Genomic DNA, 25688 nt, shown 5'->3' with positions numbered 1-25688 from the left:
CCCCATCACTGTGCTCACAGGGACTTATCCGAGTGGTGGTCATCTGACCCTGGCACCATCCATCACAACCCTCAAGAGGGACTGGTCCCTTTGAGTTCTGCTCTCCAAAGAGGGGGTGCACACCTGCCAGGGAACCTCTTTCCCTGCACACAGGGCAAGCGGCTTTCTCAAGAGTCCCTAAATCCTACGGTGAAGGGAGGCAGAGGAAGGCAGAGCTGGACAAGAGGGGACGGAAGAGAGAGAGAGAGCAGGAGCTCACAATCATTGACATTCCTGGATCCAGCCATGCCTGAAGCTGACATGAAATTCCTCATTACCCAATTACACGGTTTCCACCTTGACCTAAGACAGCATGAGTCAAGCGTCTATGTTTGCCACCCCAAGTTGTGCTTCACCCACCAGGACCCGGCACGCCCCCTGTTGGGGGACAGAATTCCAGAGAGGGCCGATTCCAGCCTGGGGGGCCCACAGAGCCCACGCCTCCTGCCTCGGCCAGCACAGTCATTTCACGGTAACCCCACATGTGCGAGACACCCAGCCTTCTCCTGCGCCCCTTTCTGGGTATGGGCCTTGGGCAAACCGTTTCCGTCAGGGCCTCAGTTTCCCCGCCGGGACGACAGCACCTGCCTTATGAGGGGTCAGAAACTCCCTGCACAAAACCCTGGTGAAAGGGGCTGGCGTGCCCGTCATCACTGCATCCATGCTCACTGCCGTGCATAAAAACGGAAAACATGCCTCCGCCCCCATTAAACCAAAACCGAAAAAAGAAAAGAAAAGAGAAAAACGGAAAAAGAAAGCACGAAAGGCAGGTGTGGAGAGGATTCTGGGGCCACAGAGGTTGAAGAAGGAGAGCCTGCATCTTTGGAGAGACGGAGCCACCACGGCGAGTGGGCTAGACCACAGCGTCCGTCCGGCAGAGGGACGCGGGGCGTGAGGGACGGAGTGTGTGCGAAAACCCACGAGACGCTGAGCTGTTTCCTGGTTCTCCTATCCTGAGATGTGCAAGGACGGGGAGTTTCCCTGGAGCCCTGACGCCCCGGCCGGCCCTCCACTGGAGTCTTGCGATGCCGCGGCAGGCCTCGCACTCTCCCCGTGCGCCCCACAAACACTTGGTAGGACACTGGGGTGCCCGGGGTTGTAACAGCACATCCCAAACGGGGAGCTGACCACGTTCCCCGCACTCAAGCAGCATCTGTAAGGTGGAGAGGTGCATCCCCTCGCCTGCGGTCAGCATGGCCTCCCCAGGGGTGGCCGGACCTCTGGCGGACTCTGTTTTGCATGCCCCCCGCTTTGGTCCCATGACTTACGGTGACAGTCCTGGGCGAGCTGGCCCCGTGGAGCTTGTCTGAGCCTTGCACGGTGGGGACCCTTACGTGGGTGCACGGGCGGCTGTCACTTTGCAGAAGGGACCCTGCGGTGGTCCGTCCCCCCCAGCACACTCGACACGGTCCCCAACCCCCTAGGGGACCCAGCCGGCTGCTGGTAACGGCAACCTGTCATGTGGAGATTTAATTAAACTCACAAAGGTTATGAAAGGCGGAGCCCCAGGGCTGAGCCCTGGTGCATGGAAAAGGTTCCTCTTTTTCAACAGCGGGCTCCCGGGGAGGGGGGCGGGCAGGGCGCCCTCAGTCACTGCCGGGGATTTCACAGAGTTTTTATATACATTTGTAAAAAAGGGTATTAAAGGGAAAAAGTGGCACCTGAATATATTCAGGGGACCACTCGACGAGGGTGAGTTTATCATGCAACCAGGTGCTACATTCAAGGATGACTTTCTTTGGATACATTTCACATTATTTTCTTTTACTTTGTAAACAGTTCTGTGAATATTAATGACTGACAAGCTTACTCGGACTGCTTCTTATTCCCAAGCCAGCGCTGGACTGTTGTATATTTTCTGAGTTTTTTTTTTCCCCTATTATGGGCTGAATTATGTCCCCCCCAACACACACACACTCAAATTCACACACTGGAACCCTTACTCCCAGGACCTCAGAAGGTGGGTGTATTTGGAGATGGGGTCTTTAAGGAGGTAATTCGATCAAAATGAGGTCATTAGGATGGGCCCTGATCCTATAGGACTGGGGTCCTTATAAGGAGAGGGGAGGAGGACACAGACATGCACAGAGATGAGCACATAGGGACACAGGGAGAACACGGGGTCTGCACGCCAAGGAGAGGGTCCTCAGGAGGAACCAACCTTGGCCCCGCCTGGATCTCAGACTCCCAGCCTCAGCCCTGCCTGGATCTCAGACTCCCAGCCTTGGCCCCGCCTGGATCTCAGACTCCCAGCCTCACCCCCACTTGGATCTCAGACTCCCAGCCTCCAGGGCTGTGATCAGTACATCCCTATTATTGAAGCTGCCGCACGTGGGACATTTGGGATGGCTGCCCGAGCCAACTATTATGTTCTCTTACCAGGCGGCAGGTTGGGGGCAAGAGGGGGACCGACTGGGGTTTTTAAAGAGAAGCACGCTTGCAGGAAAGAATCCCAGGTGTTGCAGAAACACATGACGGACGGAGGGAAGGACACGTGCCTGCAATCACGCTATCTGCACTGGAGAACCCTGAAAAGCATTCCTGGGGCAACTGCCCTTGCATTCTGGCTCCATGCCCCGGTTTGAGGGTGAGTTGTAATGCTCGAGGGTGGGCAGTGCTAATGGGAGTGGGTTCTCCAGCTTTGGTTTGGGGCAGCCACTAAGAGGGCCCGCCCGCCATTGGGCTGCAACCCCCCTACGTGGGATTCGTCATGACGGCTGACGCTGCCCACCCCCCCGAGACTTGTTTTCTTCCTGATCCAGCCCTTCCCACGGCCCCCAAGCCCTCCTCCTGGGGCCTTTGTCCTCTGCCGTTCTCCGTGGACGATTCTAGAGCCGGCGTTATATGCCACGCGGAGTAAACGCTCGAGCAGGGCTTCCCTTGACGGTCTTGTCATATTAGCGTTTCAGGAATGAAGCCCCTAGAGACGCCCACCCCGGGGAGGGACCGCGATATTTGCTGTTTCCCATCTTAAGAGTGTGACACTCCCATTGCCAAACGCGGGGGGACATCCAGCTAGGAGAGGGGTCGGTGCGTTCGTGTCCTGCGGTCGCGGGGACACGCGTGAGCCCCAGCCCAGCTGGTTGGCAGGAACGGCGTGCATGCATTGTCTGCCCGCTGTGCAGCTCTGAAGCCCCCCACGGGTCTCCCTGGGCTCAAATCCAGCTGTGCGCAGGGCGAGTTCCCGGCGGGCTGGATTCCTTCCCTGGCCTTTTACAGCTCCTGGAGCCCTTGTCCCTTGGCTTGTGGTCTTTCCTCCCTGGTCTGCAAAGCTGGCTGAGCACCGTTGTGTCTCCTGCCCGATATTCTCTCTCCTGCTGCTCTCTTGCACGCGGAAGGACCCATAGTGCATTGGACGCATGCAGACAGGACAGAGCCCAGGGTCGTCTGACCACCTCCATCCAGGTCCGCCGGTGACCAGCCTTCATGCCATCGGCAACCCCCAATGCCCTGTTTGCAAAGCAACAGGACCCATGCATAGGTTCTGGGGGTTAGGATGAGGACAAATTGGGGGAGGGGCATCGTTCTGCCTTCCATGGGGGGGGGGCGTGCAGAACTTATTTCTAGATTCCCACTGCTAAGTCGGATACCTGTCCATAATGGTTGGTAGTGAGTGTGTGCATGGAGGGATGTATGCATAGCAGAGGGAGAGCTGGTGCAGGGCTGGGGTCTGGCATGCCTCCCAAGGCTGGGAGCCCACACCGCCTGGGTCCATGGAGGCTTTTGAGAGACCACAGTGAGGACAAGGAAGGGAAAACGGCCAGGTAGGGCCCCAGGGAACAGCAGGGGGAGCAGAGCTGCGGCAGGGGGTGAGGTGTTGGGGTCGTAGTGGGAAGCAGGAAGGAGACAGAGCTTAGGAACGTTTGGGGCAGGTGAAGGAGAGCCAGCCACTGTTTCCCCACAGCCTGGGGTTGGGATCCTGCCTGCCTACATTCCCTACAGTTTGTAGGACCAGAGATGGGGTTTATGGTCCTGTACAAAGAGCCCAGGAATGGCCCCGGGGTGGGGAGGAGCAGACGTTCAGCTGGGGCTTTATCAGACCCTGGAGAACTTTCTGCGTCGGCTCGTCTTCCGTAGACACTTGGCTTGTTCTCACGTCTTGGCTCCTGGTCCTATTGCTGCTGTGAGCACGGGGGTGCTGCTATGCCTTCGAGGTCTTGACGTCGATTCTTTTGGGTGTGTCCCCAGAACTGGGATTGCTGCATCACATGGTAGCTCTGTTTTCCATCACTCCAGCACGTGTTGATCACAACGTGGTCCTTGCCCACGGTGGAATTGGGCCCAGCCTTAGAGACGAAGGACATTGTGCACCTGCTAGGCCGTGGATGGACCTTGACGATATCAGCCAGACACAGAAGGACAAATCTGTGTGATTCCAAGTATATGGGGCCCCTAGAGCCACCCAATTCACAGGTGGTGGGTGCCAGGGACTGGGGGATGAGGACCTGGGGTGAGTGTCTCTTGGGGACAGGGTTTCAGTTTTGCAAGAAGAAAAAGTCCTCATGGGATGCTTGGGTGGCTCAGCCGGTGAAGCATCTGCCTTCAGCTCAGGTCATGATCTCAGGGTCTCGGGATCGAGTTCCGCACTGGGCAACTTGTTCGGCGGGGAGTCTGCTTCTCCGTCTCCCTATGCTGCTCACCTCCCTCTCGTGCTCTCTCTGTCTCTCTCAACTATATAAGTAATCTTCTAAAATTCTTTTTAAAAAGTTCCTGAGTTTCAGTGTGCTGCCTCGTGCTTATAGACAGCAGGACGCCATTGTGCGTGTCGATTTGCCGAGAAGTTACATCTCGTAGGAAGCCTTCTCGCCACGAAAAAATAAATAGATAAAACGAAAAATAAAACGAGATAACATAAAATCAGTTAAGAGAAAAGCAGCATAAAATAGTAGAGCTATTTCCCCGGGGGTGAGGGGACGGGGACGTCGCCGTGTCGTCTTGGCGTTGCTGTGGATACTCTGATAACAGGACGCTGGCCACACACAGGTGGGTCCCCTGTGCTCAGCGATGCCCTCCAGGTGGACGGGGATCCTGGGTCGGCCGGTGTCCTGATGGAAACTCCAGTCCTTGCAAGTGCCAAACGGACGTGGGAGGGAAAGGACCTCAAGGCTATGGGTGCTTTTTTTGTTTTTTTCCATTTTTTAGGGTTACGAGCAGCTTGGAGTTCCCAGATCAAAGCAGGGTCCAAGGGGGCAGGTGATGAGGGCTATTGTAACATTAGCAGCTGTCCAGCCCGTGAGCAGGTGTCGTTCCAGCCCTGGCTTCCCGGAGGGCCATCAGCCCGGACGCCACCTTGCTCCACACCCCCGGAGGCGTGTCCTCTGAGTGGCCAGCGTGGGCTCTCGGCTGCGGCCAGCAACTGGCCCAGTTTGTGGGGACCCAGGGGCTTCCCGGGATGAGGGATTTTCAGGGCTAAGCCTGGAGAGTCCCCAGCAGCGGAGCCGAGCTGGTCACCCTTCTGAGTGGGATGTTCGAGAGAGACACAGGCGCACACACACACACACCAGGAGGGAAGTGATCCCCGTCTTCAGCCCTGGGCGCAGTCCAGGCGGCCGTCCAGTGTGGCCCGCAGGCAAAAATCTCAGTTCTGTCCTGCGGGAGGTGGGGATTTTCAGCCCTGACCTTTGCACCCGCCGCGGGGCTGGGCAGGGCCCCAGCGTGGCTGCGGGCGTGTGTCCTGGGGCTGGCTGGCTGGCTGAGTTTCAGGGAGGCCACCTCTGCTCACACACCTCGTGGGGGGTTGCATGGTGATTCCCAGGATGGGACTGCAGGTGGCAGGGGTGTCGGAAGACAGTGGCAGCGTCCCTGGGAGGGAGCTTTCAGACCTTTCTTTGCCCATCCCCAAGTTTCTGTTTGGCTTTCACATCCATATTTGGGGGTCGAGCCATTTCAAGGCTCACTGTGGGAGGAACGGCGTCCCCAAGGGCAGGTGGCAAAGAGAGTGGGTTTATTTATCCTTATTCTCAGCCGCTCTCAGCTCCGCTCCCCTCCCTCCCCCACTGCTAACACGGCTTGGGGGTTGCTGACAGTCGGCCAGGGACTGGCCCCACCTGCTGCTGCTTCCTCTTTCTGCGCACCTTCAGGGGCCCTGCCAGTTTCCCCCCACGTGTGCCCTGCTGGAGGGCTCTGTGCCTGCTTCCGTGCCCACCGCGTGTCCCCAGCTTGGCGTCCCCGCTGTGGGACAGCCCTCGCCCCCCACCACTGGCCCTACAAGAATGAGACCACACTCACCGCCTCCACCAAGCCAGCAAACCCCGATTCGTGGCCTGCAATGCGGTGGGGAGGGGGTGGAAAGGTGACCCCAAAAGGATATGTCCACGTCCTGACCCCCAGAACCTGTGAAGGGGGCTTTATTGGGGAGTTGGGTCTCTGCAGATATGATTAACTGAAGTACTTGAGATGAGCTCATCCTGGAGCTGGTGGTCCTTAAAAATAAAATGACAGGGGTCCTTACAATAAAGAGAAGAAGCCACATGAGGACAGAGGCAGAGGTGGGAGGGATGCGAATACATGCCCAGGGACGCCTGGAGCCCCAGAAGCTGGAAGAGGCAGGAAGGACCCTCCCTGGAGCCTCAGGAGGGAGCATGGCCCTGCCCCGCCTGGATCACAGCAACCCTGCCCAGCCTGGATCACAGCAGCCCTGCCCCACCTGGATCTCAGCACCCCCACCCTGCCTGGATCTCAGACTTCTGGCCTACAGCTGGGACAGCAACAAATTTGGTTGTTTTAAGCCACCCATGTGTAGTCCTTCTTTATGGCCGTCCACGAAATTAGTGCCAATGTCTTTCTCCATGCACTCTAAAACAATTTGGACATTAGCCGCGGACACCGTAAGTTTTAAAAGATGGCAAACAATTCTGGACACACCGTGAACGTTACTGTTTAAAAATACAAATGCTAGACGACCGTTTTGAAGGCATCCCTAACGATATCATCTTTATATACTGTATCATGCGTTTAACCAACCCATGAACAAAGTCTTTTTAAAGATTGGGCAATGTCACATCATCGTGACTTTTTTTCTTTCTCGTCAAACTGCCATTTTGTTATCACTCTTTTTGCAGATTCTGAGCCCGGTGACTTAGAGACGTGCTTGCAACTCTTTGGTCTATGATCCCATCCAAGTCAGAACAACAAAAATAGGTGTGCGTCTTGTAAACGCACACGTGTGTTTCACTTCCTGTCCGTCAGGGCCTCCGTGCTAAAAGCCTTCCTCCAAGTTGCCGGTCCTTGTGGTCAAATCAACTCAAGGAACGTAAACATATCACACGCTTTGATGCACGATTATTAAACCCAACAGTAAAAGAATGCATGGGACACAACTTCCCGAATGAGCTGAACTGAGGTCAAGAATTTACCACGCTTTGAATAAAAGGGAATATCCGTGCAGCGAAAAATGCCTCTGTTGTCTCGTTTTCGCTTTCAATAGGCATTGACTTCACCACACATCTTACAAGGTCCCCCAGGAGGAGGACTCAATGTCCCCGGAGCAGATAGGCGATGATTCGTTCCAATAAGCACTTGCTAACTCATGGTGTAACACACAGCACATCTGGAGGAAATCCTGCAAAAGTTTCAACCGTGGGATTCCCACCCACAAATCTTGAAACTAGTGGGAAATGAGTCTGCCATCTTGACAAGTCTCAATGTGTCCAACTGGCAGCTCTTCCTTCTTTGTATGTGGAGGAGGGAAAGGTGGTAAACTGGAAATGTCAGTATTGCCACTGCTCCACTGAATTCAGAGCTTCCCCTGCATAGGCCCCATGCACCTGCTTTGTCAGTGAGTCACTTCCCCGGCCGTCAAACAGGTGCCTCCAGGTGGGTGACATGGGACCCTTCAAGTCTGGGATACCTGGGGTTGAAGATTAAGAAGGGGGGCTTCTCCTTTGGGGCCCCTGGGGACATACGTCCGAGTAGGATTTATCCTGGAGGAGGGGTTGCTTTCTCTTGTTCACCCAGAATTCTAGAACTTTCTCGACCTTGCATTTGACCTGAATGCTGATTGGAAAAGGAGCAACCTTCTTTCCGTTGTCACGAGTCGATTATTTTAAAACTAAGTGTGTGTGGGGATCCCCCCAGGCGGGCTCTGGTGCCCTGGACATCTCAGTTTGAAGACCCCGTGCTGCTGTCCATCTTCGTGCAAGGAGAGGGAGGGGGTCACCTGGGACTTGGGGGGAGGGGGCAGTGTGCAAAAGCAGTTCTCAGTGAAACCGCTTTTGATTTGTATGTGATTGTAAATATGCGTGGAAATGTTAAACAGCTTCATGAGGGAGTACGAGCTTTGGAGTCTCTTGCGTGGCTGGAGAACCCAACGCTCACATCCGTCCTGACAAAACCAAACAAACAACCCGGTCACTGCTGGGGGAGGGGAAGCATCTTACAGGGAACGTGCCCACCCCCAACCTCCCGACTTGAAGCCCCCACAGACGGTGGGAGCAAAAAAGTTACAGTTCCGCCAACAATTGCCCTAAGCTAGCTTTCCAAACTACAATAAAACTGGGTGCCTTGAAGTCATTATCGTACTAAGCACTGTGGAAACACAAATACGTTAAAAAATTTAATTCATCAAGAAAATTAACCGTTGGGCTTGGATCTCACCAACGTTTCAAGAGTTGTTTCTTTTTTTTTCTCTTCCTGGTTGACATGGGTATGGACGGGAAGCAGATATGTCACGGCAATGCTGCTAGTGGCAAACGTACGTGACCTCCGGAGGTTGTTTTCACGAAGCGAGGTGTCACTTGCTTTGGAGCGCCTGGTTGTAAATAGTGGGTGTTTACCGGGCATTTCCGATCAGCCAGCCTCGAACAGGTGCATTGTATTGAACCCTTAATGCAACCCTATGATGCCAGTCTTACCTAAAGTCTGGACCCCACAGGCATAAGGATAAGCTTTGCACATTTTTCTCCTCCCAACCCCATACATCCCCACCTCCCCCCCCCGTTCTACTGATCTCTTCATTTCATCATCTCCTTCCTTCTACCTTATTTTGGTTTGACCTAGCTCTTTCTAGATACTTAAGATGGAATCTTGGGTCATGGGCATGCAGTTTTTCTTCTTGTCTAAGGAATGGATTCAAGGCTATGAATTTGCCTGTTTTCACCACCTTGGTTCCACCCTAATGTGTTTCGATGCATTGTGTCTTAATTATTGTTTGTGTGAGCTTCCTACTGTAACAAAGCACAAGTTGCTTTAGGCAACAGAGATCTGCTTTCTACCGCTGTAGTGACCAGAAGCCCCAAATCCGTTTTGCCAGATAAGAGTCAAAGTTTTGGTAGAGCTGGCTCCTTGCAGCGGGTCTAAGGTAAAATCTGATTCCTTGTCTTTTCCAGACTTTGGAGGCACTTTGGAGGCACCTATAGTATTCTGCCTACCACATGGGGATTAGGACATCTGTGAGGACGTGGGCATCTCTGGGGCCGTGGCTGCCAGCAACATCATTCATTCAAAATCTTTTCTGTTTTCATCGCAATCTTTGGCCCATGGGTTATTAGGAAGGGTCTAGCAGTGGATGAATCTCTGGTCAGCTATTCTTTATTTGTTTCCAGCTCAATTCCCTTGAGTTCAGAGAGAGGTATCGGGAATACGTTCAGTCCTTTGAAACGTGTGAGGCTTGCTGCAGACCCAGCAGATGTTGTTCAGTGACTGTGCAGAGATGATCCTTATGCCTGTGGGGTCCAGAGTTGAGATTAAGAAATCTGAGGTGGGCTGAGGCCAAGGCCCATCCATATATTCTTTCTTGTGGCCTCTGACCCACGGGGTACCCCCTTAGATAGTTCATGGGAGAGAGAACGCCATGGATCAGTGCATGTCCATCCATCTCTTCCAGACAAGGCTCCAGCTGGAGGTGGTCATGGATATGAAGAGTCCCTCATGAAAGTCATCCACAGACCAGACTTGAGTACAGAGGCCAGCAAGGGTTGCAGTGGAGACAAGCCATCCTCGACCAGGCAATGGTATTGTTCTCTCCTCTGTGGGATTGGTCTCCATTTCTGAGAAATAGCAGGTTAGGGCAGGAAGCAGAGAACAAAACCACACTGGTTGGAGTTCTAATGCTGTGTAGGTAATTGTCCTGACTGTTGACTGTATGGGTTTCCCATGGTTGCTATAACAGAGTACCCGAGTCTGCAATTTGTTTTCTCATGGAATAATAAACTGATATTTATGACTCCCAGTCCTGGAAGCTGGGAGTCTGAGATCCAGGCGGGGCTGAGGCTGGTTCCTCCTGAGGCCTCTCCTTGGCGTGTAAACCCCATCTTCTCCCTGTGTCTTGACATGGTTGTCCTTCTGTGTGTGTGTGTGTGTGTGTCTATGTCCGAATTTCTCCCTTTTATAAGGACACCAGTCATATCAGAGTAGGGATCCGCCCTACTCCAGTGTGACTCCGTCTTGCCTAATTACATCTACAGAAACCCTATTTCCAATTGAGGTCATATTTTGGAGTCTTGGGGTGAGGACTTCGACAGCTAAATTTGTAGGGATTGAATTCAGCCCATAATAACACAGTCCCATATCTACATGGGCAACCTGTCTGCATTCACACGTAATCCTGGTACCCCTCTAACTAGGTACCTTGTTGTTCTGTGGGCTCTCTACTTAATGAGTTACTTACAACTTCCCCATGCACACGCATCTTTTTGCTGTGCTGTAGGCTGCTAGCCACGCCTCCCACTGTGAACTGCAGGGCCTCTCGGAGGCAGGAGAAGGGCTGGGTTTCCTGGGTGGTGTAGAGGCCAGTGGGCCGATTGTTGTGAAACTGATAAGATCATGAGAAGCAGATGATTATCTTTCTGTGAAGACAGGGCCAAGTATCCCACAGTGGGCCTCTGTTAATCTTTGGGGTCTCCATGACCACGTATGCTACCCACTTGCTGGATTTCACAACGCTTACTCCATGGAAGAGAATTGAAAGATCGAGCCAGCATGTCCAGATACATCTGATGAGTCTCTGCAGGCGTAATGAAAGATGTCACTTGAGTTGCTAGTGACAAAGCTCAGAAGATTATCAGATTAAGAAAACGCAAGAGGAGAAGTTTGCCAGTGAAGTGGTTGTAATTCTTCTTTGCTTCACCATGTAAACCATCTGGGGTGTTTTTCTTATCCCCTCCTAAAACTTAATTACAGAAAACTGTGTTTATCGATTCAAACAAAGGTTCTTTATGTCCTTTTGAAAGCCCATGCCGTATTGTTATGTTGTCCCCTGGGGCTCATGCAAAGTTACATGTCAGTTATATCTCAATAAAACTGGGGAAAAAAGAAAGGAGAAGATATGTCCGCACAAAGATTAGTGCAAAAACTAAAATACAACAAACTGCATTCCCTCGTGCTCTTGTTCCCTCTAAGATGAGCCACAGGTCTGTTGCACAAAGGAAGAAAGAAGGTAAGCTCCTCAATTGGGAACTGTGAGGTGCCTTGAAAGAGCCCCCTTTGCATTGCCACCATGTAACAGGGAGTGTTATGTGTCCACTTGGCTGATCCATGGTACCCAGATCTGTGGTCAAACACGAGTCTACACGTTGCTGTGTGTGTTTCTTTTAGATAGGATTAACTTTTCAATTAATGGACTTTGAGTAAAGCAGGTGGCCCTCCATAATGGGGTTGGGTAGGCCTCGTCTGATCAGTTGAAGGCTTTGAGAGGAAACAGGGAATTCTGTGGCCAGATGGCCTTCACACTCAAGATGCAGCCTCAGTGCTTCCCTGGGCCTCAGCCTGCTGATCAACCCTGCAGATTTCAGACTTGCTGGCCTCCACAGTGATGAGTCAATTCCTTAAAAGAAATCTCTCTCTCACTTTACCTGTCTCTGTCTCTTCTATAGGTAGACATAGATCTTTTCATGTAGCAGCCATGTATCTATGTATTTATGTATCTATCCATGCATCCATTTATCCATCCATCCATCTGTCCATCCATCCATCCATCCATGTATCCATCCATCCATCCATCCATCCATCCATCCATCCATGTATCCATCCATCCATCCATGTATCCATGTATCCATCCATCCATCCATCCATCCATCCATCCATCCATCCATCCATGTATCCATGTATCCATCCATCCATCCATCCATCCATCCATCCATCCATGTATCCATGTATCCATCCAACCATGTATCCCTACATCCATCCATCCATCATCCATCCATCCATCCATCCATCCATCCATCCATCCATCCATGTATCCCTACATACATCCATCCACCCATCCGCCTACCTACCTACCTGTTGATTCTATATCTATCTATCTATCTATCTATCTATCTATCTATCTATCTATCTATTTTTCCATCCTTCTGGCTCTTGTATGAGTCAGCATTCTCCAGAGAAACAGAAGCAGTAGGATATATACACATATACATATATATAAAGAGATTTATTAAAGGAATTGGCTCACATGATTGTGGAGGGTGAGATGTCCCATGGTCTCCTGTCTGCAGGCTGGAGGCCCATGGAAGCAGCCTCTGTACCCTCACATCAGAAGGCAGGAGAAGACAGATGTCCCAGCCTGGAGACAGTGAGGTGGAGGGAGCTGATTCTCCTTTACCCACCTTCTGTTCTCCTCAGGTTGGGAGAGGATTTCAAGATTGCCTGAGGCCCACCCACACTGGGGAAGGCCGTCTGCTTTACTCAGTCCACTGATGCAATGCTCATCTCACACAGACACACCCAGAGGCCTGTTGGCTAAAATATTTGGGCACCCTAAGGTCCAGCCGCATTCACACATAAAACTAACCACCAGTGTCTGCTTCTGTTGAGAACCTCAATCAATACACAAACCCTCAGAGAAGCAAGAACCTAGGTTTCAATCCTAATTTCTCCCTGTGCAGAATGTGAATACATTTCTCTCTCCAACCTCTGAGACCCCTACTTTCCAAAGATGTGACCTATTTTGCATTTGAACTGGCACATTCCCCTGCCAGACCCTGGGATCTTCAACAACAAGACTGTCCGTGGATGGCGGAATCAGGTAACTTGGAAGCACCCACCATCAATTGGGGCAGCTCAACACGGATGGGGTGTGGGTGGACCTTGAGATGCAATTTTGCCAGAAGCATCAGAGACTTGGGGCCCCAGAGGATGAGCAAGGCTAAGGAGATGGACAGCTTGGTCTTGGGCGAAGTTCTAGGGACTGGGTCCATCGCTGTTCCAATCAGAAGCCACGTGCGCCCCGGAACTCTGTCCTGCCACCGGGAATGTGTGGGAGTCCTCTCTCAGATACACCTGCCTCTGAGCAGAGCCAGGAGCGTCCAGAAGGCGGGGAGTTGGAGGGGGCCCTGGGTATGTCCTCGAGGCTGTGATGGATTCACCTTGACTCATCTGAGTCCTGTGGAACATCAAACCCCATTGCTCACAGTTCAGGTTGTTGTGTGAAGACACTGGGCTCCCACCCAGCTCTGATACAAGAACACTGTCATGGAGCTAATAATGCATACTTCCTAATTTACCGTGTTTTCCCGTGATGGAAGCATGGAGCTGACTGAACTCACAAAGCCCTGCGGAGTGATGATATACCCATCATACGGATTGCTTAGCCAAGGCTGGGTGAACCCATGGCCCAAAACCCCCAAGCCAAATTCCCTCTTGTTGGCGGTCCTACTGTTCAAGGGCATCTTTTTTCTGGGGTCGGCTCCTTGTACCTGTGCAGCCTTATATCACCTGGGCCTGAGTGTTAGCCCAGCATCCTCAAGAGGAGGGGGGAGAAAGTAGTACTATTGTCATGTCACAGAAGAGGAAATAGAGGTTAAGCCTTAGGTCACAGCATGGCTGTGGTTAGACTCCCAGCTGGGGGTGTTTGGAGATCTGCACGGAAGACCAAACCCACGTCAGGCTCTGCCTTACACACATGCTCATGGCAAGACCACACAGTGCGTGGCGCATGTTGGGACCTTCCGAGGGGCACATGGTCCGCACCTGCCACATCCTGGCCCTCACATGAGATCAGAGGCTGTGTCTGATCCATCCTCATCATGGAGCCCCAGGCAGGCACCCTGCGGTTTGGCCTTGGTATTAATACACTGGATCTGAGACAACATATGTGGATTTTTCTGGTCAATATAATTGGGTGTTCCCTGAAACTCTAAGAAGAGCCCAGTGTCCCTCAACCCTGTAGGCAGTCAGCCCATGAGAAGTAGGGGATGTTCCTACCCAACCAGCCTCCGTGTTGGTGAAGGGATTTCCACCTGGGGGTGACTAGGCCCCCAGGGGATGCTCTACAATGTCCAGAGCTGTTTCTGCTGGTCACACTAGAGTGGTGGGGTACTCCTGCCATGTGGTGGGGGGAGACCAGAGATGCTGTTCAGCACCTTACAGTGCCCAGGATGTCCCACATCAGAGAGGGATCCAGCCCCAGATATCAGCAGTGTTCAGGCTCAAAAGTTCTGGCCTAGCATGAGAGACAATTGATCTATCTATCTATCTATCTATCTATCTATCTATCTATCTATCCATCATCATCATCATCATCATCATCATTATTATCCATCCATCCATCCATCCATCCATCCATCCATCCATCATATGTATCTATCTATGTATCTATCTATGTATCTATCTATCCATCATCATCATCATCATCATCATCATCATCATCATCATTATCCATCCATCCATCCATCCATCCATCCATCCATCCATCCATCCATTCACCCATCTGCACATCCATCCATCCTATCATCTATCTATCTATCTATCTATCTATCTATCTATCTATCTATCTATCTATCATCTATCTATCCATCTCTATCTAGCTATTATCTAGCTATCTATCCAATCTTATCCTATATTTACACCTCCTGTCTCTGCCTGCATCTTCACGTGGCTTCTCCTCTGTGTCTGTGTCTCTTCCTCTGCCTCTCACAAGGACAAATGTCATTGGATTTAGGGCCACCCTGATCCAGGATGAGTTCATCTCAGGTCCTTCTCTTCATCACATCTGCAAAGACCTTATTTCTACATATGTTCCACAGGTTGTGAATGATTAGGACATGGACATATATTTTGGGAGCTCACCATTCAACCCACTACACCCATTTTGCCAGGACTACCCCCGTTTTGGTTCCCAAAGTCCTGCCTCTCAGGACCCCCTGCTTTCCAAGCAAATCTACATGGCTGGTCACCCTACCCCCAACACTTGGGCAGTAGGCACCATTCTGTTTAATCCCCAAGCCAAGTCTGGCCACTGGTGGTGATTTCTGTGGACAACTGATGTCTCCACTCTCTCCTTCTGCAAGGAGCATGGAGGTCACTGCTGACCAGGAAGCAGGCTTCCCCCAAACACAGAATCAGCGCCACCCTGACCTCAGACTTCCAACCTCCAGAACTGTGAGGAATTAATGCCTGCCTGTCGTGTTCTGTTATGGACACCCCACTGGACTAAGACAACCCCGTCCTCATTACCCCTCCCACCAGTACCAATAATCTGCTTTCTGTCACTGGGGATTTGCCACATTTGCTGCACACAGAAATGTTTTGCACATTTCTGACGAACAGACTCACACACAATGTGACTGTGTGTGTCTAGTTCTCTCACTGAGCATCATGACCCCAAGGTCCATGTGTCACGTGGCCACTGTGTTTAAACGGGGACGGGTCGTGGGGTGTGAATCCAGGTGCATGAGGTGTTACACAGTGGGTTGTACCCCAGGGTGTTGTGGGCTACTGCACATGCCCATGATCAGAAGAAGGGGTCCTGGAGCCAGGGCATGGCATGGAGTCCCTGGTGTGCTGCTAGGTGAGCGCAGAGAAGGTGGGATGGGGTGTTTGGTCCACGCCTGGTGGACAGGTAGGCATGGCATTGTGAGTCTGGGTCTGGGTCGTGCTTGGAGGGTGTGAAGGTGGACATCGAGGAGAAGCTCTGAGCATGCCATGCGTACGTCACCCATCACGTGGAGGACGGCACTGGACAGGGGCTCAGGAGCCACCCAATCTGTGCTCCCCGAGTGCCCAACGGGAAGTCCCAGGCACCTGACCTGGGGTTGATGTTCCGCCTCCTGGAGTCTGAGGACAAGCATAAGGCACTACGGAAATTGTGTTATGTTCTGAGCAAGATGGAAACTGATTTCAGTGGGAAAGAGGATCTAAGGGTAATTCTTCTTTTGGGCTGGGGTGCAGGTCAAATGCTCTGAGTGGGGTCATTGTGTCTGAGCACACGTGGCCCATTAAGATGCTCGGGCAAAGCACACTCAGTCGGTCCCTGTGACCCCAGTGGGACCCCCAAATGCAGATCATGGGGCCGCCATCTTTGACATGTATCTCCAATAAGCTCTGTTCCCCAAAAGTCCGTGTCCCTAAAAATTTCTCTGGTCCCTTAATAATCTCTCTGGTCTCCCATCGTCTCTGCCCTGAGATCTGTTCTCACCAATGGTGATGTGCACAGAGCCTGGCATCCGTACAAAGCAGCCAGCATGGAACCCAGTGGCGAGGAAGGTCACTGTGGTGCTGGCATGAGCTGGAAACCAAAGCCACGGCCAGGAGGACGCTCTGCGCATGGGGGGCTGCCCACGCTGGGCTGTGCATGGCCCTGAAGGCAGAAACTCAGCCTGTGTGCTGTTCGTATGCCTGTTTACAAGTGGCAACGGCTGTGTTTAGTCAGGAGGGAGTCGTGCACGGGGAAGGAAACCGGCCAGCCGTAGCTCGGGACGGGCATCTTGTGGTGGGGCTCTCAGGAACGCCCCTTCAGCAGCTTCCTGTGAGTGTGACTCAGAACCTGTGGCACCCAGCGCACTGGCAACGTGTCCTGCAGACAGTGTTTATAGCCCGCGGTGAGGAAGTAAGAGCACGGGCATTGGACAGCTGTTTGCTTCCGCTCTCTCTGTTTGAGATACAATTCACCGTTTTCAAGCGAACACTGCAGTGGCTTTGGGCGTGTGCACCATGTTGGGATACCACCACCTGTGTGTAGCTCCCACAGCATCTCCAACATCCCCACCACCAGTTGTGGTCATTGGTTACAGCTGCCCTAAGAAACAGGTCTGGAGGGATTGACTGGCAACCTACCTCTTTTCTTGTTTTATTGGTCCGTGTGTACAGCGTCCATCCATCCACCTGTTCCTGCATGCATCCATTCATCCTGTATCCATCAATCTTTCCATTTATCCTTCCACTTATTTATGATGCATTCACCCATGAACCCATCCATCTCTCCCTCCATCTCTCCCTCCATCCATGCATCCATCCATGCATCCACCATCCATCCATCCATCCACTCATCTGTCCATCCATCCATCCATCCATCCATCCATCCATCCATCCATCCAATCATCCATCCATCCACTCATCTATCTATCTATCTATCTATCTATCTATCTATCTATCTATCCATCCATCCTTTCATCCCTCCACTAATCCATCCATCCATCCATCCATCCATCCATCCATCCATCCATCCACTTATCTATCTATCTTATCTATCTATCTTATCTATCTATCTATCTATCTATCTATCTATCTATCTATCTATCATCTATCCATCCTTCCATCCCTCCACTTATCCATCCATCCATCCATTCACCTCCCTATTCATTCATCCATCATCCATCCATCATATCCATCCATCCATCCATCTATCCATCCATTCTATCTATCTATCTATCTATCTATCTATCTATCTATCTATCTATCTATCATCTATCTATCCATCCATTCTTCCATTTATTCATCCATTCACCCATCAACCCATCCTTTCATCCATCCATCCACCTACCATGTATCCATCCATCCACTGACCCACCCACCAATTACCAAACTCATGCTGATGTTTTCTGGTGTCATCTACAAGGCCACAGTATATGCACTCACCCTACCCAGTCATTGCCTATGGCCATGACTGCTGGGTTCTCTCCCCCATCCCACATGTGTGCCTGCTGGTCTGTCCCTGTCCTAAGTGCAGGGGTGGCCTTGCTCCATCCCCTTCCTCACCCTCACATGGAGACTCAATGCCTCCAACTGCAGGGTACTTGGACTGCACATGCTGGTGGATGGGACACATCCAAGGCAGTGAGTGACCAGGGTGTCCAGAAGCCAGGCATCCTAAACCACACACTTTCTCCGTCCTCTTTGTGGCACAGAACAGTACAAAAGAGTTTTCCCATTGTTCCTGCTTTATTCGTTAAAATGTCCCTTGTTCAAGCCAGGGTTTTGTCCGTGGTCAGGTCATCTTGGGCTACAGGGACCTTCCTGTGGGAACTGTGCAGAGTAAACCCTGGCTCATTTTCCCCGGGTGTAGCCTGCATCTGCTTATTCTGTACATGAGCTCTGTGCCCTATCACCACTGTGCCCTATCACCACTATGATTTCATCACAGAAACAAAAACATGTGGCAGAACATTAAGAAATGGGAGAAAGTGTCCCAGAGCGCCCTAGCCCAGCCCAGTTCTCTCCCTGAGACCCAGAGGATGTGACTCGGTCCTGCTGCTTCTCCCAGCCTTCTGGCTCTGTTGTCCCTTGCTCCTTCTCATCCTCTCCCTCGGCAGTTCTGAACTGAGAGGGGGGGATTCTGCCCCATAGAAGACACTTGGTGATGTCTGGAGACAGTTTGGGGTGTCATAGCTTGTGGGGACGCTCCTGACATCTGGTGGGTGGAGACCAGAGACATTGTTCAGCACCCTACAGTGCCAGGATGTCGCACATCAGAGGGGGATCCAGCCCCAGATATCAGCAGTACTGAGGCTGAGACACCCTGATCTAGCATGAGAGACTCTATCTATCTATTATCTATTATCTATCATCTATCTATCTATCTATCTATCTATCTATCTATCTATCTATCATCTATCTATCATCTATCTCATCCATCCATCCAAGCATGTATCTATCATCTCTAGCCATCCATCCATCATCCATCCATCCATCCATCCATCCATCCATCCATCCAACCATCAATCCGTTCATCCAATTATCTATCATCTGTCCATCCATATCTATCTGTTGTCTGTCTATCTATCTATCTATCTATCTATCTATCCATCCAACCATCTATCATCTATCTATCACAGGGGTTCGTGACCAGCCGTGACTTTGCCCCTTTCCCCAGAGGACATTTCTGGATATTCCAACTTTGGGGGAAAGAAATGGTACTGGCGTCTGGCGAGTGCAGACTGGGGATGCCACCCAATGCCCAGCCCAAATGCCACCAGTGCCATATCGGAGAGACTGTGCCCTCACCCTGCGTATATGACATGTCATTGTGTTCCAAGACACCCTCCCTTTGCCCCTGTCTTCCTATAGCCCCTCTCTCTGTCAGGGGTCCCCCCATAAACAATACTGAGGTCACCCAGGGTCCCTGCCGTCAGCCCAACACCTTTCATGAGCCTCTCTGGGAGTCTGGCCAATACCAGCGGCTATACCAAGGCACCGCCTTCAACAGACATCACTGTTCTGCGTTGGTCCATGCCTCTCTGCCTCCCAGCCATCAGGTGTCTCATGGGACACCCTCCCCTCTGGTCTAGCCCCTGTCTTCTGCTGGCAAACCACACATTCCACCTGTGTGGTGTCGTCTCCTCAGGACCCGCCCACCCGGCTCTCATCCCCGTGGTCAGACAAGGACCCCAACCTGATCTCTTTGCAAAGCTCAACCCTACAATTCCCAGCAGTGCCAGAAGCTTCCGGTGCTTTTCTGGGCTGGGTGCTAACCTGACACCCTCCTCCTGGGGTTGCCCCCAGCCCCACCCAGAACACACACAGCCCATCCCCGCCCTTGCTCCCATTCACAACATCCTTGGTGCCACATTGACCTGGCGAGCCCTGCCTCTGCCAGGAAGCCCTCCTGGATTTCTTCCCACTTCAAATCCTTGCAACCTGCAGCCCAGGAGTGCATCTCAATATTTTGAATTCTCTCCCTGCCCAGCGAAATACTCAGCACGGAGCCCAGCACATGATGACTTCTTCAATGCCTGGATCAATGGGATGGCAGGCTAGCGGACAGGCAGCGGGTTAAGAAGGGCTCTGCAGGCGGAAAGCCTGGATCCTGTGTGCGTGGGCGACCTCCTTCGCCTCTTCCGGCTCCAGTTTCCCCACGTGGGGCAGCGGGATGTTGGGGACGCAGCCCTCCCACCCCTGAGATCTCGGCTCAGCTCAGCACAGTTGCGGGATCTGTGCACTGCTCCAGAGAGAAGGCACTCCTTGCATCCCTCCGTGTGGCCGACGAGGGCACTGACACACATGGCTGGGGGGGAGCCCAGCGCTGTCCCCGGGGACGTCCCCTCAGCTGCGCCCTGAGCTCTGTCACAGGGTCACGATTCCCCATGCTGTTGCTGGCCCCAGGGAGTGGACGAGAGGGGCCGTGACAGGTGTGGGTCAGCTCCCAGGGGCCCTGTCCTCAGTCGGGGAGGCAGAGCGAGGTGGCAGGTGCACGTTGGGCTCCCCATATCCTGCCCGCCCACCCCGCTGCCTCCAGGGACATGAAGGGGGATGTGAAAGGGAGGGCCCCAGCGGCGGTGTCTTGCCGGCCGTTGGTGATACAAGGAGGAGGTGCAGACGGAGGGTCTTGACCAGGAGAGCAGCACCCCAGTTTGGGGGGTCAGTGGGAGGGCTCTTCTGCCTTGTCAAGGGGCATCTCCAGGCCGGTGGTAGTTGGTGTTTACCCACTTTCCCTGCTAACCTGTCACCGACCATCCCTTCATCCCTGCCCCCTTCTCCTGGACAGGACAACACAGGGTGTGGCTGGGTCGGGGGTCCCAGGTGAGCCTTGCACAGGGTCCACGCTGCTCCACCTGCGTCCCTGGGGTGTGGCCAAGCCGGGATAGTTCCCACCGCAAGCAGACCCACAGATGCTTCTCCAAGCACCACCCGGACGCTCACATCCATCCTCCTGATTCCTGCCAAGTCCTGGGTCCCATCTCCCTCCCCAGACACGATCACTAGGATTTGGGGGCCGCCGTCCCCGGAGACACATTCCCCTCCCTGCACCGACGCTGGCACCGGCCCTGCCCCAACCACACGCCCTTCCTCCAGCATGGAAACGTCCGATCAGAAAACAACAGACGCTCGCTGGCTCGTGTCCGGACCCCGCGGGCTCAGTTCCCAGCAGGGCCAGGGGCTTCTTCCCGGGGCTTTACCGTTTCTCACCCCAGGCGCCGCCGGGGCCCTGCCTCTGTTACCGCCCGCCCGCGTTGCGCAAACAGGACGGGGACCGAGAGAAACGGTCTTTGGTGTGGGCGCAGAAGCACGTGGTGTGGGGTTCCGCCTCCTTACGACCCAGTGCGACTGACCGCAAACAGTGCCGCTGACTGTGTCCAAACCCGCGCTCCAGCCAGCGCCGCGAGCTCCCTGGTCCCCAGACGCTGCTGGGGGCGGGGGGCGGCTTGGCACATGCTCAAACGCCCCGTGGTTTTACACGATCCGGCACCCCGTGAGCTCGTCTGCGGGGTCTCAGGGCCCCCTGTCCCCCCGTTCAGGCCGCCGCGGTGGCTGTCAGTGTGGCGGCCCCATCCGCGCGCCCCGTGCGGGGCTCCGCTCGGCCGGCCCAGGTGCCTTTTACCGAATGAGTGTTGGCAGGAGAGTTTCCCTGCTGGACGCCTCTGCAAACGCTCTCTAGGGGTTTGCCTGGCTGTGTGCGCGCCACCCCCTTTCGCCCACGTGGGCACCCCTGAGACCCTGTCCCCGCCGGACTCGCTTCATTCCCGACCATGCACGCGCGCCGCGCAGGGCGCAGGGCGGAGGGCTCACCTGGGGTCTCAGAGGGCCGCGCGCTGCTGAGCCTCGGCGTCTGGTATCCGGAAGGCAGCCGTCCTCATTTTGCACGCCGGCGGGCGGTCAGAGGTGCCCCTGAATGATCTGCGTCCACAGAGGGCCGGCCCAAGTCACGGTGGCCGTCTGGAGGCTGCTCGGGCAGGTGTCACGGGGGCATGGCCAGGCCGTTGCGAAATGCAAATTCGCCGGGGTCCACCTCCGAGTCTGGCAGCCACGGTTGGGAGGCAGGGTGGGTAGAGAGGAAACCCGTGTTGAAATTTCCTGTGCAACTAACCGTCTGTGCGCTCGCTCCGTCGAGGGCCAAGCCCGTGGGGCCCCCGCCTCCTATGAGGCTCGCCCGCCACCCTGCTCAGGGCGGGGCAGGGTGCCCGCTCCACAGCCTCCCTCCGTCTGACCTCAGAGCTGCTTCAGAGGAGAGGAGGTGGGGGACTGGGATAGGCTGGTGATGGGTAGTAAGGAGGGCACGTATTCATAGTGCACTGGGTGTTATACGCAAGTAATGAATCATGGAACTTTACATCAAAAACCAGGGATGTACTGTATGGTGACTAACATAACATAATAAAAAATTATTTTAGAAAAATTTAAAAAAAAAAGAGGCCGCAAGAGACCCTGCCCACCCCACCAGTGTCTCCTGCAGGATGCAATCCCCCTGCACGATGCTGGAGAGCAAGGACCATCCGCCGGAGATAGCAGGCAGAGAAGCAACCGCGCCCTCCGACCCAGACAGCTCATTCCTGTTGTTGTTGTTTTTTTAATTAAAAAAAAAGTGAAAAAAAGTTGCTAGCAGAACATATTTCCTTTTGCGTTCTGAAGCTGGGTGCATTGCGACATCTTTTGGTATGTTGCCAGAACGGCCAGGCCACGGGGCAGGGACTGCCCACATCAGCCCTGGGCGGGGGTAGGGTGGTGGACGGGTGGGGATGAGGAGGGGGGCTCCTGGCTCAGTCCCTGCATGTCCCACCCGGCCGGTGGGTGTCCACAGCAGCGGGGAGCTGCGTGGGGCTGGAGGGCAGAAGTAGATATTTTCACAAGTCAACGGGGGGAGTTCACCACATTGCGTGCGTGGGGAAGGATGCGGAAGATGCAGGAAAGATATACCAGAGAACCAAGTTCTGAGCTCCCGCACCTTTGTCCTGTGGACGGTGAGTCACTTCTGGGGACCCGGTGATGATGTCCCGGGGCCACTCTTCCATGGGGAAATGCAGGGCTACCCATCTATCTGCGTTGTATAGACTTTTCATTTATTTGTTGGGATCTGTCCTCTATTTATTGTCAATATACCATCTGTAGACTCGACCTGTCATTATCTGTATTTATCTATCATCTTGCATATTTCTACGCATCTATTATCCTAGTATCGGCCATCTATTACCTATCAACCATTTACCTATTTCTACCTGTCATCTTGATCTATGCATGAATTGTATCATCTGTGTATCCATACCTATCAATAATTTATATCTATTAATATCTATCAATATCTAGCTATACTTATTAATCTATTCATATCTATCTATATATCTTTCAATACCTATCAATATCTATGCAACTATCGTCTATGTATCTATGTATTATCTACTTATCAGTCATCTACTATCCATCATCTATTTATCTACATTTATCTTCTCTATCATCTATCCTATCTATGCATCCACCCATCTTTCCATCCATCCATCCATCCATCCATCCATCCATCCACCCATCCATCATATCTATCTATCTATCATCTATCTATCTATCTATCTATCTATCTATCTATCTATCTATCTATCTATCTTTCTATCTATCCATTCATCCATCCACTCATCCATCATATCTGTCCATCATCCATCTATCTATTCATGCATCATCCATCCATCAAATCTATCTATCTATCCATCCATCTATCCATCCATCCATCCATCCATCCACCCATCGATCGTATCTATCTATCCATCCATCATCCATCCATCCATCCATCCATCCATCCATCCATCCATCGTATCTATCTATCTATCTATCTATCTATCCATCCATCCATCTATCCATCCATCCATCTATCCACCCATCCATCATATCTATCCATCCACTCTATCTATCCATCCTATCTATCTATCTATCTATCTATCTATCTATCTATCACTATCATCCACCCATCCATCTTTCTATCTACCTACTTACATATGTTATGTTTCTACAGACTGTGATGCTGGTATGTCGGAAGGTCACACTCATGATGGAGGGGTCGGCCCCACACAGAGGATGTGTCTCTGAGATGCTGCAGAAGGCGTGGGCACATCTCTCCCACGACACCAGTGACGGTCACCATTCGAGAGTCCAGGCTGCCGGGCTGCTGGGGGGTGGTGATATTTATCAATAGGGTGCTGTACCTATTAGATCCAAGATCTGTAGGGCCTACGGGGTGGATATGACCTGTAGGACGCTGACTGACTCACTCTACCTTCATCTTCCTCAGGTAAGTTCTCTCATCTTGAAATAGACCAGGTGGGATTCACCTGCACCCCCTGTCCCGTCAATTCCAAAAAGGGCACGTTGCAGCAGCGAATCATGAAACAACCCTACAGCAAGAGTTAGGGGTGATTTTCTTAAATATTTTTATTTATTTGAGAGAAAGAGAGAGAACACAGAGGGAGAGGGAGAGGGAGAAGCAGGCTTCCCGCTGAGCAAGAGCCCGACGCGGGACTTGATCCCAGCACCCTGGGATCATGACTTGAGCCAAAGGCAGACACTTTACTGATAGAGCCATCCAGGCACCCCGAGTTAAGGTTTTTAAAGAATGAGGTGAATAGCTCTCTGCCAGATGCATCTTTATTGACTGAATGTGTCCAAGGCCGTGACCTGGGGTCGAGACCTCCTTGTGAACACGGGGCTGTAGCTCAGGGTTGTCATATTTTGGCTCTAAGGAAGAAGGTTGGAAATACTTAAGCCTCGAGGTCCACACAGTGTCCGTGTAGATGCCTGGACTCTGTGGTTGTCATGAGAGCGGCCATGGGCGATATGTAACCAAATGGACACAGAAGTGTTCGAATAAAACTTTATTTACAAAAGCAAGTTGGGGGCCAGCTCAGGCCTGAGGGCTGAGTTTTTGAGCCTTGCTCTGTGGCTCCCGGTGCATGTGGTTGACCTCAGGGTGGAACAGTGAGGACCCTGGGGATAAAGCTGGGCATGTTGGGGCTGGGTGTGGATGCATATTAGGCTGGTCTTACTGTGTGTGTGCCTTGCACAGAAATGGACTCAACTCCTTCAAGTGGTCTGGAAGGTGTTCTCGGCCCCAGGAATGTCAAGTTCACCTGCCCAGGGAGCAGCTGGGCACAGGCCAACCGAGTTCCTGCGGCTGGCTTGTTTGGGGCTGGCTGTAAGGAAGCCAGAGGGACCGGATGTGCTCTGGGCAGCCAGGGACTGATTCTGAGTGACAGAGAGGAATCTGCAGGTCCCACAGGGAGAACAGGACCCAAAATAGCAGCTCAGGCCCTGGGAAACCGAGCTGCATCTTATTGGAGCACCCGTTAAGGTCTGGCATGAATGCACAGGTATTGACGGCTGCCCTCCCAAGACCCCTGGCTCTGGGGACAGAGAGGACAGGCTGAGACCTGCTGGGCCTTAGCCCAGTTCCTTCCAAAGTCACGAGCTTCCTTCTTGTGGGGGATTCCACGCCAAGACCCTGAGCCCCAGCTGGGCACTCGCACCTGCTAAGGGGGCCGTCACATCAGTCATATGGTTCCACTGACCTGTCGACGGCAGTTATTTCCCTGATGCACGCACCCCTGTCCCCAGCGTGCAAGCCCTCAGAAGCAGCCCCTGGGCCTGCCAGCCCCTAGAAGGTGCCCGTGGACAGTGTCAGTCACAGGGAGGTGGAGGAGGGAAGCATGGGTGTGGAGGGTTCAGAGAGAATTTGCCGTCGGGCAGGGGGCACATTTATCTGCTCTTGTGCCTGAATTGGAGTCCCTGGGAGCACCTGGTCCTTC

General features: G+C 52.8%; 1 protein-coding gene across 1 annotated transcript in view; it reads right to left on the bottom strand.

Moving 5' to 3' along the window:
• LOC113240788 (P2Y purinoceptor 8) overlaps positions 1-22093 on the bottom strand; it is a 46284-nt gene extending 24191 nt beyond the window's left edge. The window contains exon 1 of the mRNA XM_044391893.3: positions 21697-22093. The gene's annotated coding sequence lies outside the window, so the exon portion shown is untranslated. The remainder of the gene's footprint in view (positions 1-21696) is intronic.
• Between the last annotated feature and the right edge of the window lie 3595 nt (positions 22094-25688).

Source organism: Ursus arctos, chromosome Y (assembly GCF_023065955.2).
Source record: "Ursus arctos isolate Adak ecotype North America chromosome Y, UrsArc2.0, whole genome shotgun sequence".
In the NCBI taxonomy this organism is placed as follows: Eukaryota; Metazoa; Chordata; class Mammalia; order Carnivora; family Ursidae; genus Ursus; species Ursus arctos.
This window is presented reverse-complemented; position numbering and strand designations above follow the sequence as displayed.